Source organism: Anopheles merus, chromosome 2R (genome assembly GCF_017562075.2).
Source record: "Anopheles merus strain MAF chromosome 2R, AmerM5.1, whole genome shotgun sequence".
Taxonomy (NCBI): domain Eukaryota; kingdom Metazoa; phylum Arthropoda; class Insecta; order Diptera; family Culicidae; genus Anopheles; species Anopheles merus.
The window spans coordinates 2,707,711-2,725,430 of record NC_054082.1 but is presented as its reverse complement, the minus strand read 5'-3'; positions in this window follow the sequence as shown (position 1 = coordinate 2,725,430).

Here is a 17,720-nt window from a genome sequence, read left to right as displayed (position 1 = left end):
AAGAGAGGGAACTTGGGTGAGAAAGAGAGAGATCGAGTGAATGCCAGGGCTGCTTGTCCGGTTCGAAGGACCAAACTTTCGAAATACCATTCGGCCTCAACTCGCATTCCCCTCCCCCAGAACCGCAGAGAGGGCAAGGGAATGGAATTTTGTAATCAAAATAAGGGTTTTATTAAATTGCACACACGCAATTTGGATTAAAGCATGGATTACGGACGGATCCGGCTAGAGGTGTTGAAATCAAAACCCCTTCACAAAGGCAAACGTACGTACACGGTTCCTTTCCTCTGCTTTGCTGTTGCGCCCTCAATTATGTTATCAAACACGGGCACAGTTTTTTTTTGCACGCGCCCTGTGAAATTGTCTGCCAACAATGTGCCACAGCATTTAAAAAAAACCACTCCGCCGTCGAACTGCTCAAATATGTAAAACATTCCTGACGTAGATTAATTTCCCGCACACCTACCTACACAGCGTGGGAACGTAGTTGGACAGGATTAATTGGTTCGCAAAAAGGGACTTGAGGAAGCATAATTTTTCACACGCTGCTCTCATAACATTCCACACGCGGCGACGGCGGCGGCGGCGCCATATTAGAAGCTACTTTTCCGCTTTAAACGTAATCAACTCTGGCCCCCCGTATTTCTCGGCACAAAACCGAAGATACCTTGTCTCTCCCTCTCTCTCCCTCCCTTAGCAAATGCCGGGGGTTGATTGATAATGGTACGCGCCCAAGACTCCCGGGCGTAACTTCTCACATTTGAATAATGTTCCGCATGAAGCCCGGGACCTTCAGGATGCTTCAGGTCGGTTCAAACGCATCACTCACTTTCCACCTTTCACATTGAGCGCACACAAACACGCGCACAGACACACACACACACACACACATACACACACACATACACCCTTCGTACTATGCAAAACCTGGCCGGCGGGGCAAACAAAATGATCATATTAAACACATTTGAGCCGGTGAAGTAAACGAAACATTCGGTACCATGTGTGCTCTGCAGCCGACGATCGTGATCTTGACGATGGCCACGAAAGAAGGGAAGAGAAATGGGGAGGGGGGGAAGCACACATACATACACTCACCAAAAAAATACCCTCCCTCCTAAAAACACCAACAACACAACTGTGCAACGGTGACGTACTAATGATGGTTGTGTTGTTTTTTGATGTGACTAATGGCGTTACTTGAGCACAACCGAGCGCTCTCGCGCGCGCCAGCAGTCCGTCGGACGGGCAGGCGTTATCCTTTCCGGAGCTTGCCGAGAGCACACTATTAATGATATTGCTCGTGCAACAAATGTTACGTTCTGGGTACCGACCTCGTTTCAGGGGTTCGTTTTTGCTTACCCTTCCCCGCTCACGTACTGCTGTTGCACACGCGGTTTCGACAAATTTAATTGAAACAAAAGCAGCTTTATGGGAAAATTGATGAACAGCAGATAAATGCCTTGGCGCCAGTTGTCGGTGATATATCTTTTAAATAATAAGACATGACCGTTTACTTTATGCTTCGTGAGTCTAACAGGATCATCACTGCCGTTGAAAAGTGCATAACGCTTGGAACGACCAACGGCAAAGCGTTGTTCAGTATTTAATAAAAAAATTCAATCATTAAACGTACTTAATATGGTTAATTTTACAAATACATCTCTGTTCAACAACTCAAATAAGGCCAAAACTAGAGACTTTCAGTGGTGAAACCAGATTTAATATACTGTAATGAAGTAAATTTGCCCACTTTCCCACCGTATGTTCGACCGTTTTAAACAACTTTCTAATTTACAGCTTAAAGTCAAGTACGGCCACTCTCACCATGCATCACTTTCATGCTAAATTTCGGAAGCGATTGAATTCAATCCTACTTCCGTACGTACGTTTCCACCATCCGCCAGCACCTCTCCACGCGCTCGTTTGATGTAAGTTTTTGCTCGCCCAGGTGGAATCGAAAGCGTTACACTAAATTGCATTAAGCTTGCCGGGGTTTTTCACCACGACCGTTTCGACGTTTGGCGGTACAGGCAGCAGCACACCACGACCAAAGGCTGCGCACCGTTTGCCGATTGCAATCAAATTGAAGTGTATTTACCAAGAAAATGGTTAGTCGGATCACTTCAGCACGGACAAGCAGCAACACCGTCCCCTTTTTCTGACACTTCTGATTCCGGAGGCCGTCGATGGTGTAAAGGCACTGTGTCCGTCCAAGCATTGAAGCAGGTGCGGTTAAATGATTCAAGTCAATCGTTCGCTCGTCGTTCTCAGTTTTGAGATGTAAATCAATTTCTTCCATTCAATGTGAAGAAGCGTAGAACGTAGGGAACGTTGACCACAAGTGCATCACTACACTGCACTGTTTGCTGAGCGCTGGGGAAAAAGGAGGCAATCGATCTGTGTGTCATAGACATTGAACAGGGAATGGTAACACTGAAAGAAACCTCAAGAATTGATCACTTCTACCAGGGTACTTTCGCTTAATGAATCACTCAAACGCCTTAACCAGCACATTTGTCGCATTTCCCGTGTCGCGCAGTTAATTTTATTGTTCAATTAATTACTCACCGCATGCCGTCGTCCTTCCGATGCTCGTTATGTGCTCTTCGTACGCTCTCACACACTATATTCCAATCAATTCTACCATACTGGAACGACCCCTGCACCGTATGCAAGATTGACGTTTTGTAATCGAAAATTAATTTTACATAATCACACCATCAATGACTGTCACGGCAAGTGTTTCCCAGACTGTCCTCTTTTCCATGCCCGCGTGTCCTGAGCGTGTCCTCACCACCACGCTGAATGTGTGTTGCAGCGTGAAAGTGGACATGTAATTGTTACTGTTAACAATCGAATCAACAGCAGCAAACAACTATCTTCCGATTCCTTGAACAAAATGTACCACGCCCTTGGTCAACATACGACCCCTCCGGCATGCCGTTGCTGCCGTTGCTGCCGTTCGACCTGCTGACCACACGGATACGTTCTGCTTCCCCGAATCGGTGCCAGAGCTTCCGCTACAATGCGATAAGACGTATGATCATGTTTACCGAGGAGTTAATCTACACCCGTGTCTGCGCCTTCGTCGGGTCTCTCTCTCTCGGCGCGTTCGATAAAACTACAACTTCCGGCGATAGAGTTTCAAGAAAAGGATGCAACGATGTATTAGGTGTGTTCCAGGCTGTGTTTGGCTATGTGTTCAAGGCGTTACCACTACACTTTCCTGCTAAGCTGGTAAAACACACGAGCCAAATGATGACTTATGCTAAAATCCCACCCGCTTTCCCGAAAGGGGAGAGGGATGGGGGGGGGGGGGGGGGTATAATATGTGCCATACACTTCATCACCTTCGCATTTCCGTTCCGTTCCCCTGTGGCACACTGTCCCCGTGCTTCCGCACCATGTTTGTGGTGTTGGTACGCAAACAGAGTTTCCTCTTGCTGTGCAGCAGGGGCCGAGCGTATGAGTGTGTGTGTGTACCATGTGCCGCCCGTTCGATGGAAGAAAAAGCCACAAGAGAAAGCATCTTCGATCCGAGGTGCTACAACCATCTTTCCATCGCATCATTGGCGAGTGTTCGAACTGTCTTATCCTCTTCAGCAAAACTACCCCACAAGTGAACCGGAAGTTTAAGACAGTAGAATCATAATGTTTACGAAGGAAAAGCCCTTCCAATCCACACATCGCACGCCCCAACGCCTTCCGGGTCGGCTCGGTCGAATCGGTCCGATCTAAAGCCCTATTTTCCATATGGCAACTATAAATCGCCTTGCGTCTACTAATCTCCTTCCCAGGGCATAATCCTTCTGTTCGGACCAGCTTCCGGCTGTCGGTGAAAAATATGAACAATCATTATTCTCTGCTAATTGGAAAAAAGGGACCAACCAAGAAAGAGCAAGAGCGAAAGAGAGGGATTAAGATGCTTTCTACGCTTAAGCTGCTATACTCCTCCGGCTGCTGTTGTATGGTAATTGTTGAATCAGAATTACCGAAACAATCCACCCTGCTGTGTGCTGTGTTCTCTGTGGTTACGCTTCAAGGGATGATGTCTTCAAATTAAATAAAGGATATTTAGCAACTGCACACCCACACACACACACACACACACACACACACACACACACACAAAGACACACACACTTACACACTCAACCACGAACGATAGTCGACAGGCTGCCCCTGTTGGAGCAGCGTGCAACAGCATTTTCTAATAATCTAATACTGCACACTTGCACGGACAAGGATACACGCTCCAAAGCTCAACCACTTCAAGAGACATGCAAAAATGCTAATACGCTCCCCCCTCCCCCCCCCCCCCCCCCCCATCGGATGGCACAGTAACGCCAACGCAAACGAGAATGGTTACATCGTTCTGGGACAAAAGTGTCAAATTTTTCCACAAAACACGACGCCCACAAACTGTCCCCCAATGGGCGGCCCGGAGTGGAGCAGACTAAACCTCCCCCCCCTCAAGCGCCACTACTTGCCGCCAAGAAGTGTGAAACTTTGTCAAAGTGAGTGTAATAGAATTTCTACCAGCCGGCAGCGTTCCCAGTAAACAACAAGGGAACTCCGCTTTACCGTGACACTCTTTGGCTGTTCAACGGGAAGGCGACGGGAACTCTGGGTGTGTGTGGGTGTGTGGGTGGGTCGGCAAAATGTAAGATTTATTTACCCAGCACCCCAGCAGTTCCCCGTGCTTGTGCACTCGGGAAAACACCCCCCGGGAAGCAACTGCAGTCTTCTGTGCAGTTAATAAGATTTTATGAAAGTTTGTACGTTGCCGCCGCTGGAGTGGCCCCCAACGGAACGGGAAGCGTTTAAGCGTAAGGATGCTATGGCCCACTACGTAAGGCGCTGTGGACGCTTGGTAAACTTTCTCCTCCGGAAAAGCGTTGAGTGAAGGCACACAACAACAATGACGAAAAAAAAAACAGCAGCAAACAAACACTCCACTATCAACCTGTGATAAATAATAGACAACTTTCACGGCGATTAGTAAACGTTGCTCGAAGGCAAACGTGCGACAGCGACGACAAACTATTGTTCCTCACATCGAACCCCCCGACCGGCCCCGACATTTCGTCGATTCGATGTGCTCTGAGGCGAACTTTATAGAAACACTATTTAACTTCGTTATCACCTTCCCCGTTCGCCGTTACTGATTTCCTATTCAACTCAATTTTTGTTTCAAATTGTGGAGCTCTTCTCACGCTTACCGGCATTTTCCTGCATTTGCTCGCCGCAACGAAGTTGCTTTAAAAGTAATGAACCGAGCGGGTCGCCCATTATTAATAGCACAGTTTTCATTTACGTGGCCCAAAACTGTACGGTGTCACTGAGAGAAAACAAAAACCCGCTTACATCTCGTGTGTGCGAAAGGAAAATACTTTGCCTGCCACAGAATGGAAATGGAAATCTTCACTGTCGTAAAACTTCTAACACACTTCACACACACACACACACACACACCCGTGACCCGTACATTGCGTACCGTTTGTGCCGTGTTGGATTAGAAGAAATGGCGATATCCTTCATCCCATCACCACCATCACCACCACCACCACCGGCGCAACTACTACTGACCCACTGGAAATGTGTAATGAAAAGTCATATCAAATGTGTGTGTGTGTGTCTGGGTCATGTTTTTTGTTGTGTCTCTGTCTCCGTGTGTGCCCTCTGTGGCGTCCTTCAGCTTTATTCCCACGCCACGAGGAGTCTTTTCGAGGGGCACATACATGTCGACCGCACACGACTCGAACTCAAACTCGGTGCTTTTGCAAGGACAATGGGCTGGCTGGGATGCTGCCCCGGAGCATGCATGTGATACGTCCCATTCCCGTGCCGCCTGCAGTGATGAATACTCCCACAAGACATAACGCCATGGCCGAGAACAGTGGTGGTGTTTATGGCCACTTCTCTCCGTCTCGAGCTCATCCTTTCGTGGGATCATCAGCAGCAGCAGCAGCAGCAGCAACAAAAAAGAACCATTTTCCACGAGCGGGCGGAAAACTAGTTACGTTTCTTTCACACGCACTCCCTGCACTGGGGCTAGGGGGGGGAGGTTCCATAGTTCCAAAAGTGCATATTTGGATTTATCTACCCCATTTATGAGCGCTGGCTGGCTGGGCTGGCTGGCTGGGCATGAATGTTTCATCTTTTCATTTCCACCCGGCGACGGGTTTTACGGGTCCCGGGGTTGGTTTTACGAATCGCCCGCCCCACAGAAAAATAGAAACGACCAAAACGAAACAATTCCCCTCAGATATATCCCGAGAGTGTTACTGTGCGTTCAAAGATGAGAAGTCGTACGATAGAGCCCATCTTTCTAAAAGAAATCTAAATAAAACTGACCCACCACATGTGAACTGTGACGAACCGTCGAGCCTGAGCGGAGTTGCCCTGCACGACCAACCGAAGGGTTGTAAAACTTTCACCACACACCAGGCCTGCCAGCTTTCTTTTACAGCTTGCGATTGTGCATGGGCCGTGCCGTGCCGGGGATTGGGATTGGGGATCCTTTCGTTCTATTTTCTAATGCGCTTCTAAAGGGGGGGACCCCGATTGCGTGACGGACAAGCATTGCGGACGGATTGCGATGAAAGCAACTATTTTCGCTTCGTTTATGAACTTCTTACGGATCAAATTACGAGATAAGTGCAGGCATAAAAACGGATCCCCTCACTCGACCCGCTTTCGCCGAGCTTTGTAGCTTTGCCATTTTCTCGGCGAAGGGGAAGGAAGAAATTCATTAGCGCTAGTTAAACTGCACATACATTGTGATTGCTGGAGATTGTCCACCAAACAACCGTCGGCTTAGCGGAGTAGGAAAAAAAGGGTAAATATTGACTCGCCGTTGCTACTACCCTGCCCTCCTACAGTTGACAATGGGGCATGGGAAGAATCATTCTGGCGTGAAAAAAGAGCACATTCTAACCTCGAGTTTTCTACCGAGAAAATTGATATGAAAACCTCGGTACTATGTAAATGCTACTCCACTTTTCCATCCGTACTTGTTTCTTGCTCCGTTCTGTAAACTACACGCGCGCTAGATTACACTGATACGGCTGGAAAGCAGTAATGTGTACACCACAGTCATGCGTCCTTGTGTTTGTGTGTTCCACCAGACAACAAGCGAGACGACTTTTTCCAACGCTATCCTTAACCGTGCGCCATACCTTCGTTCTTGCTTGGAGTTTAACGTCTCGGTAAAAACTTTCATCGGTTGCGTGTAATGAAAGCATTCGAAGGAAGCAAAAAACCCTACCACACACACACACACACACACTCTGTATGGGACAAGCAGTTGACAGACAGTCGCAACCGCTCTCCAATCCGCGCGGGGAAGGAAGGAAATGAACAAAGATGTCAACAAAGTGATTGTGCTTTTCCTGGCATTTCATCTTTTCGCATCCGGCTTCCGGCTGCAGCAGGTTGGTTGGTTGCTTTATCTAATCGCTTCAACCACCGTTTATGTGTGTGGGTATGTGGGATATGTAGCAAGCATGTCCGGAAGATAGTTCCCCGTGCTGCCGCTTCCGCGTGTCACGCAGCCCGAAACATGCGCCCACACACGTAAGATGATACTTTATTGCAATGAGAAGTTGCCTAATTTCCGCTACTAAATGTGACGCTGCTTTTTTGTCTTATTGCAACCGTTGCGGGATACGGAATACTTTCCGGTGTGCTGGTACCGCTTGTAAAATCCAATTAGAATCAGTTTGGAAAGGATTCCTACTACAGCTACTGCTCGTGCACTGAAGATATGTGTTAACATTTACCCATTTGAGTGAAAGCGAAACATGGAAACTTAACAACATATTATTGCGACTACTTTGAGATGGAATAGATGGGGTAGGCAGCAATTAACGTAAAATAATATTTAAAGAACCGACTGGAAATGAAATCATTTTCGTGAAAAACTGTTTCTTTGAACGGTATCGCAACACTCCCAAGTAGTGCAAAATCACATTTAAGTATCTTAACTTCTCCGAATTGTTAAGTCGTTATGTTAGCCTCAATTATGTCATCGGCAGAATCCAACTAATGTCTTTTCCGAATGCCAAATCGATTTAATTTCCATGGAATCGCCCATTCCAATCCCAGGCTCGTTCTGAAAAGAGCTTTCAACGCCATGACAACCGTCTGAAAGCGATTTACACTCGACCAATAGAACAGCTCCCACCACCGAACCCGTCATTCCACCAGCAACACAAAAAAGTACACACACGTCGAGCTTGAAATGGAAATAATCAACATCCATTACTATTCAAATCCACCCAAACACCCCCCCCCCCCCCCCCCGCCCATCTCCTCAAACCCTCCAACCCTCCAGTTCCTGTCCAACCTGTCTGTCAGTGTCGGCAGGCCCGATGAGTGTTTGCACATTGTATCATCTTCAATATTTTGACAATAATGCCTCGAATGTTGTTTGATGTGAAACGTGCCACCGAATGCTTTTGGCCGCATTTCCACACCCGCGCCTGTCCCGGCTTCCGTTCTTGCACTCTAATCCGTGACGTGTTACATTTTTGTTTCTTCTGATACACACACACACACATCGTGCAGTGAAAAGACAGGCACTCCATTTTCCAGCAACCGACAGCCCTTTGTCCTTTTGTTCGATTTTGCTTTCACCCCATTCACACCCACTGCCTGCTCAAGAGCGGGAGATTCGGTATGAAAATACATGTAAATTGACTAGTAGGGCGGATCGGTAGAATTGTCTGCCTGGTCTGGCGAACCATCGAAATCGAACCATGTGTCGGCGCTTTCGACACACGAAAAAAAAATCCCCCAACGAAACTTACGAATCCCGCTTACGGCAGCTTTTGCAAAATCGGAAAAGCTGTGAATCAGCTTTAATTCTTCGATGAAAGGGAGGTAAAAGAAGGGGTGTTGTGGGGAATAAGGAAATAGCTAGATAAGAGACCAATAATCGAATCTCACGCCAACACGAGACCGGAACGAAATGGACGCCAATTGGTAAGAACCATCATGCAGAGAAGGAAGCAGCACTGGAATCGAACGAAATTGTTGAGAATTTTTAAAGTAAGCTCACCGTTTTGTGCTGGCCGAAATGCCATTCGTACCATTCGTATCTTCTTATCGCGTGAAAGAGGTTAAAGATCGCGTGGCCATGGCGGCGGCGTGGGGACCTCCACCGTACGTTGGCATAAAGTGACATTCGAAATGTAGTTGCTTCCTTTATTCCGCCTCTTTCTACCTCTTTCTCTCTGTCTCTCTCTCTCTCTCTCTCCAGGGACTGTGTAACGAGTCCTGTGTGAGTGTCTGCAATCGGTACGAGATCATAAGATTCCGATGAATATAAATGTGCACCAGCGAATCGTGTGTGTGTGTGTGTGTGTGTGTGTGTGTGTGTGTGTGTGTATTCGGTTTTGTACCGAACGATAACGAGCGAACTTTGCCGTTTTGTGGATTATCCTTACCGATTTTTGTCCGTTCAGTGTCGTTACACAAAAAAAAAGTGGAGGAGAGCAACTTGACGGTACTCCACATTTGCTCCACCCGAATGGATGGGTGGGTTTCCGGCACAGTATTGAATATGTATTATCATCCCTTATCGTTCCTGTTTATTCGGTCCAATTACTGTGACAATTGCTCGGGATTTGGAGCGCACACAATGCTACTTCGTCCTCGGTGTAGATGATTGTGTCTTAGCAAATTGAATGAACCGCAGTACGAAACTGTTCATAAGACTTTGAGGATCGTTTCCCATCAATACTTACATAACCTTTTGTGGTGGTATTGTGGCTTGCAAACGCCTGGCACCAGCACTGCATAGATGCAACAGGGCCCGAAGTGCATTGGTCGGATAGTTTCAATTCCATTCGTAAGCTCTTGGGTTGTGTTCGCCTATCGTTCCCATTCAACATGCAAAGTTTGCTCTGTAAATACCGCATCAGCAATATCTTGGGGGTGGAGGAAGCAGCAGAAATTAAACTCACTGGTAACCGCACCTGCCGGCACTAGTCCCTTTTTCAATCAATGTTTGTATCGTTGATCCTGGAATTTGGTTTTACCATTTTGTTTTCCCCTGCACAGCGAGCACAAGCCCAGTGTGCTTAACCAAATCGATCACAATCCACCGGAGCAGAGAAGGTTGGAATAATATTCCATCCCAAAACCCCACTTCAAATTGCTGAAAAGAGCGGTTTTGAAGGTAGTACACTGCCTTGGAAAATCATACCTACCATGCTGGCAGTTTGTTTGTTTATTCCTTCGAATTTGAAGCTGCTGCTTCAGGGAAACGCAGACAACAGCCCGGAAATAGATGATGAGTGTTTCCATCGGTTTCATTGAAACCTGAAACCGACGCCTCGAGGTGCGCAAAGCATTGGCAAAAATCACGGACATGAATTACGAACCCGCCTGGTGGATGGCTGCCGCTGACCACTGAAAACAGCTCCCCAATCACAAGGAGAGGATGGGTGAGGATGGATGAACCGGAAGCAATACTCCGAAAATAAGCCCGGGTGTGATGAAAAATAGGCCACACAAAATCAACCATTGCGATCGTCCGAAACATTGATGTCGGAAAAGAAAAGTGGATATCAAAGCACTGCCAAAGCACTGGCGAACTGGACAGGCCCGTCGTCTTGTGTAACACTCTGGCTCTCCCACCCGCCCTGGTGCGGCCGGTCTGCAACTGACACACAATCCGTACAGAAGGATAAGCTGCTGAATTGCTGGCCAAATTCCGTCCACCCCACTTGAACCGGCTCCAAACAACACACAAAAACACACACAAACACATTCTCACAAAACACTCCTCCGACGGCTGCTTTTCGATACATATTTATCAACACTTCCGGTGCTGTTTGTGTTTGTGTTTGTCCACCGGAATCTATGAACTGGCCGACAGTGTTGTGCTGTGAACTTGGTGAACACTGGCCCACTTCTTCATCGTCGTAGTCGTCGTGCACAAAGCCGATCGTGCCCGGCGTATCGATCACTTTTTAAATCAATATTGTTTTTAACTGCCGCTTGACCACAGAGGCCGGCAGGGACAGGGCTTTGCTCGTTCAGGTTTGCGCTACACAAGGGCTTGCTTTCTCATCGAACGCGCTTTTCTTTCCCGGGGCCATATTCGAGATGCAGGGGGGAGGAGGGGGGTAGGAGAGGACGTGATTGACAGTGCTCTAATAAGAACTGTAGTGCAGCGAAACGAAACGCAATTCGAACGGAGTCAAAACGGAATAGAATCTCTGGTTCGTTCCAGGACCGAAACCTAAAACTTCTGTTGTCTGTTGTCCCGTCGTCGTCCTCACCGCCGTCGCCGTCTGTCGTTTGTCTCCAATGCTAAGATCAAACAACCAAGCTGTGTGTATCGATAGCTTGTTTTTTTGTTTTTGCTTTTCTCTGCTAGAAACGCTTCATTTGCGTTGGTATGCAGCTTACTTATTGCAGTACGTTATTTCTCTCCCAAGCAGTGCAATTAGTTCCGATAGGCAAACATAAACAATCGATCGTCGGGTCGTCGGTAAAGAAGTAAAGTCACAAAGTGGTAGTGCCTTGCTGCTGCTGCTGCTGCTATACATTCCCCTGCGTAACTGTAGGACGCTGCAGGGCGAATAGCATAAAGGTTATGTGACACACTCCGCATTTTATTGGTCGTATCGATTTATATCATTTTAAGTCTAGTGCTCAACACAACCCACACCTTCTTTACGATCGGTTTCTTCAGTTTAACAAGATTCAAATGAAGTTAACCACGGAAAAAGTATGCACACATTCATCTGGCATTTGCTATTCATTGCAAGCGCTCGAAGCGCTCCATTGAAACAAGCAATCTAATTACCATTTCTCGATATGTTGCCATCTATTTGATTGAACATTTGTATTAAATGCATTCGTATGCAATCTATCAATACGATTTCAGACAACGACGGCCAGTAATTGCGTTTACATTGTAAGGAATCTCTGCGCCGATTGAAACTTGCATTATTGATAGCGATTGTACCGACGAGCTTGTTCGCTGGAATTGTGCAGCACTTACAATGCACTTAACAGGGTTCTAAGTGCATTTGATTCAGTTGTGGTGTTCGATGCATTTGCTATTCGACAACAATAATCCGGTATGGTATATGCGCCCGAAGGTATGCAAGCTGCAGAACAAAACGCCTACAAGTATGTTGTCTTATTTTTAAGGCTCATTTGCTGGCATTTGTTTGTCATTATTTACAGCTTACTGTTTTGTATTAAAATCTGTACCTCTATTCCTCAGTAAACTACACTGTATTGCTACTCTGAAAAGTAACACACAAAAATTATATCCGACCATCGCGACAGTGAGGGGAAAGAATAGCGCATACACAAATATTTCTCTTTCTGTCTGTTTACTAAAAATACTCCGTTTTGTACGCCAGCTTGGCAAGCAAAAACAAGCAAATAATTATCCAAACTAAAGCTGTTTACATTTATAGTTCGTGCTCAAAACGCAAACATCAACATTGCCTCCCGATTTCTCCCTAGCTACGGTAGGCGAGTAGTGTTTTTTGTTGTCGGTCTCCCCTTTTGTCAACAAACATCAACAAAAAAAAACCTCAAAACAAACACCATAAAACGTGAATCAACACTCTGGCTCGCAACTCTTATGCGCCCATTGCATCTATGACGTTCAGATTAACGATTCGATTTCATTACCACTGTCCGAGGGCCGCAAGAAGCGTCCCCCTCACGCCGCTCGGTCTCGTTTGATGATTAAATCGTGTAGCCGTGATGGTATGGAATAAATCACCCCGCAAAGTGGTGATACGGTGTTGCCCAGCAGTGGCAAGGGATGGACACAAAAGGGACAGCGCGTAGATTTCCCTTCGAACCACGAGGAAATAGGGAGGGGAGGGGGACATTGGACAGGCGCTGGCAATAACGTGACTGCAACACGGTGCGAACTAACGGCTTCGTTCCATTCCGTTCCTCGGACACCGGTCAGGGCACCGTTCAAGTTGTTGCCATAGCACAACACACTGACAAGAATTAAGGACAGAGAGCAGGAAACACACACACACACACACACACACAACAACAACAACCAAAGCATGCCGGGACGCGCGATCTGAACACGTGCTGGGAGCCCCCGAGTGGCTGAAAAATACTATCGGCAATATAAAAGTTATTAGCGTTATTAAATTTTACGATTCAAACGTCTGTTGCGTTCTATTTTATTCCATCTCCTGTGCCTTCCGGGTGTGCCGATGCCATTGCGGACGGGTGTTCTAGGACCGCGCGTGCCTAGTCTCCTGGCAACGCCACGATGTATTTTTGTGCGAGAATTAGTCTCCATCGACAAAGCGAGCTAGGGAGCCGGAGGGCCGTCTGACTACTGAACTGCAGATTGTTTTCATTGGCACAAACATTTAATGATGATGACTATTCGATTTGTTTCGGTGAGAGATGCCGGCTCGATGCACGACGGGCCTTTCCTGTGTACGTGTCACCCGATTGATAGGAATAATGGCGCAGCTTAGGTGAAGTTCGGCAACGGCCGAGGTGAAGTAAAATCAACCGAAAATAATAAAGAATCTTTCCGTGTGCTTGCGAGTGAACGTTTCATGAACAGTACATGGGGACAGCACAGGACGGATGGCCTTCCGGGGAGAGGGTGGTGGGTTTTAACTGCCAAAACACACTCGAACCCGCCAGCCAGTACGTGAGCGCGTATTGGCGTATGAATTTGTTTTAATAGTATTTGTCTTGCAATGGCTGCAAACACCGGAACCATTCCCTACATTCAGTCGAATCTGTTTGCCATTTTTTGTTTGTGTGTATGTGTGTGTGCACTTCCCGGCGAAAAGCACCAGGGCAAGTGAGCTGCTTGGTGTCGACATTTTTCCCGCCCGTGGTTGCCATGGGTGATAATCATCTTAACGGGCGCTTTTCCGCTCCGTTTGAACACAGTGGAGCACCATCTCCATTGAGCGTCACACGAACAGAGAGAAAGAGACAGAGCGCACGGAAAAGAGATTATCGAAGCCATTTAATGTCGATGATGATTCGATTGTGGATTTGGATTTTTATCGCTGCCGAACCGTTTGTTTGTCCGTGGTGCCGATGGTGTGCCATAGCCCCGTTGGTTCCTGCTTTGACAGCTGCCTCGACGACTGTCATCAGCGTCACGTGCTGCTCGCATGTTAATATTCGAACGTGAGTATGATTAGTTGCCGTTAAAGCTAATCGAGTTTGTGTGGCATTCAAAGCACAAAAGGAATTGCTTTTATCGCAGTAGAGTCTGTTAAATCTTGTATTAATTATCTCTCTCTCTCTCTCTCTCCCTCACAAAAGGGTCTAACACAACCCGTCAAAACTACATATCACATATCTACCATCTGTTTCTCGGGCAAACATATTTTGTGGCAATCGTGGTGGGAGGAGAAGGAGGAAAAAACTCGACCGCGTTCAACTAGAAACCGTGGAAAATAAATAACCTTCATGCGCATGCCGGCCCCTGCGACTGTCTCTTGCGCTCGGGTGAAATATAAATATTTGAAATTATTAACAAAAACGGAAGCACCCACTTCATACGCCCCAGCCCACCGGCCGCACAATTTACGCACAGACGCGCACAAAAGAGCATAAATCCATCGGACGGCAAATATGCAATATGCTGCTGGTGTGTGGCCACCAGTCGGGCTGGTTCAGTTCCGGGATTGTGTCCGTACTTTTTGCATCTCGCCCAAGAAGCAAGCATACACCCAGCCGGACAATAATAACAAAACACAAAAACACGCGAGGCGAGGAAAACAACTCTCCCCACTACCGGTCTATGTGTGTCTATCTGAAAATAAAAATTGCATCCCATCCATAATTCTCCTCAATATATCCTTTTGATACAGCCTCGCGTACGTAGCCGGGGTCGCTGGAGCCGGAGAAGCGGGCTCGAATGGAAACGTTTTCCCTTTGATTTACGGGTACGTGAGTGCATGTGCACTTTGCGCGCGTTGCTGCTCCACCGTTCCGTCCGTTCGCTTCCGGCGGCCCAAAGCCCGGGAAAGCTCTTCCGGTTCGGTTAAATATAATTCAATTATTTCATTGCTGAACTTCACCCTCTGTCTGCATAAAAATCCACTCCCGGGCAGCGCGGAAAAGATTGGCGATACAATAACGGAAAAAACCCCGGGTCTGTGTTTGTATTTGATCATGCTGCTTGGGAGGGAACAGCATTCCAACGATTGATTCGATGAGGCCAACCGCACACACACAGCAGCAGCAGCAGCAGCATGCTTGTTGTTTGTTGGTTTCTCAATATATGCGAAATTTTATCTTTCCTCCTTTTTTAGCCTCCTTCCCACGTATGCTTGGCATCCTTTTGATCAATGCCGTTTTACCCATCCCCGGCCTCGCACGTATACATTCCCGTGCGACAATCTACAATCGGTGGGGCTTGCATTAATGGCATCACGAGCACGAGAGAGATTATTGGCCTCCGGCAACCGATTATGACGATGGCGACATGATGATAATGACGAACTGATGATCAGCACGAGGCGATCGCACGATGATTGCACCAAGAGGAAGTCGTATTTTAAAGTCCACCCCGTCCCGTTCGTCCATTACTCCACGGGCACAATTTCACTGGCCCGGAAATGGAAAGCAAAACGGGCAAAGCCCAAAAATGAAAATCCTATGAAAAACCACACCAGCCTTCCCATCCCTGCATCACAACCGCTCGAAGTCGTTCGACCGCAACAACTCATCCCTTTTTTTGCTCTTCTCTGGGGTTCGCTGTTGTCTGGAAAATGGATAAAATTGTGGACACAGGCCCGGAAAGGGCCATAGATTGCACATTTTACCGACTTTCCCGACCCAACCCGGGAACGATGCGCAGCCGAATTATTCACACACGCGCGCGCGCTTACACCCGTACCAGTTCGACTTTTGTGTTGACATTGATTTGAGGCCAGCGCCAGAATTCTCGCGCACAGCGAAAGGCGGAAAAGCCACCGCAAACAATGGCAAGGGATGGCTGGTGGAGATAATGGTGGAGGACGTAGTGTTGTCCGTCCCCCCTGCAACAAAGCGACTTGCAATGAGTGTAAAATTAATCGAACGAAAACACGAGCACAATATGGAGCGTTGCAGGGATGCAAAAACTTAACACGCCATGCTCTCCTGTCCATGGGCTGGGAGGGAGAGGAATGGTCGTCACTGCATACAACAACGCTTGTTACGAACCACAATGAAAAAGGGCAACACCAACGGCTACAACAATACCCATATTTAACACAAACGGATATGACGGAACAGGGAGTAAGTTGTGGCGTTTTTTGCTGTTCATTTTCGCCGGCCATTCCCAGCCCAGTGTGTTCTTGGGGATAACAATGAGGCAAAATGGAGGGAAAGCTAGAGAGGAGAGACACCCGGCGGATGATGTTTTTACAGCTGCATCTCTATGGCGATTGATTTATTTTCGCATTCGTTCTCCCCCTTTTTTTCTGGTACGTAAATTCTCCCGTGGCTGCACTACAACTACTGCAGTTTGAGAAGAGACACAAAAGAACAAAACAAAACAACGTCCACGACATAAAAAAACACAGTATAAATCAGAGGAAAATATCCTTTTCCACCGCAGGCGAGTTGCATTGTGTTTGATTTAAGAGGACTGCTTTTACCGCTCTTCTTCCTGGTGTGGGAAATGGGGAGGAAAAACAAATAAAACAAACACACACAAGCACGCGAGGACGCTGGCAGCACATGTGTAAATGGCAGGTAAAATGGGCTCCGATCAGCATGCCATTCTATTGATTGATTCGGTGCAAACGCGTGTTTACCCCTGCGCCCCGTTACCCTTGACGACCATTTGGCAACAGTTGGTTGGCAGCGACGGAAAGCTCTTAAAAGCATTCCCTCTCTCTCTCTCGCTCTCTCGCTGTCATTTTTCTTCTTCCTTTGCGCAACAAACGGGGGGGGGGATAATAATTTCCAGACTGTAGGCGAACGGTAGGCGAGAAGAAATGCAATTTTATGCACCCTCCAAGTGCAAGTGTTGCATAATAATTCACCCACCCGCTGTCGGCGGGACGGTGGCGAGATGGTGTGAAAAATGGAACATAATTTTTAAAACCCATCAAAACTTTCATAACCCATTCACCGTCGCCATTTTGACCCATTTTATTAGCCACCTCTTTTTTGCCGCTGCTGCTGCTTTCGAGGCTTCATATTGTTTATAGATTCTGCTGGCGGTGTTCTTACCGCTGCCGGTGTAAGATTCTGATTTCCACCCATAAAAAGGCTTGCTCATCGCACTCGGTAAACTTGTGCTCTCAGCTCCGGAAAGTTTGGAGCAACCAGCAGCAGCGCGCTGAAAAAACCCAGCGCTGCTCTGTGATGGGAGCCAGCTGAAGTTGTTTATCCTTTGAAAACATGCACTAGAGAAAATAGTTTTGCAGCATCCCGAAACACCCGGCGAGCTGCTTCAGTGGGATTAATTATTTGTTTGTGCTAAGCCACCACGATGTTTCAAGCTACCGACAACACAATTTAGCTTTAACAAGGCAAACAAAAAAGCAAGCTAATGCTCGCGCACCCCGCGCGTTACGTTTCTACAATAACAATAGAGCAGAAAAAGGCCGTCGACAGTTTGCTCTCGCGCAGCAGATTATCCCTCTAATGTATTGTGAAAAAGGGGAGCCAATTGTTCACCGTACCGAAGGGGGATGACGGCGCCTCCATCGCAACAGGATGGTAAGCTTCCG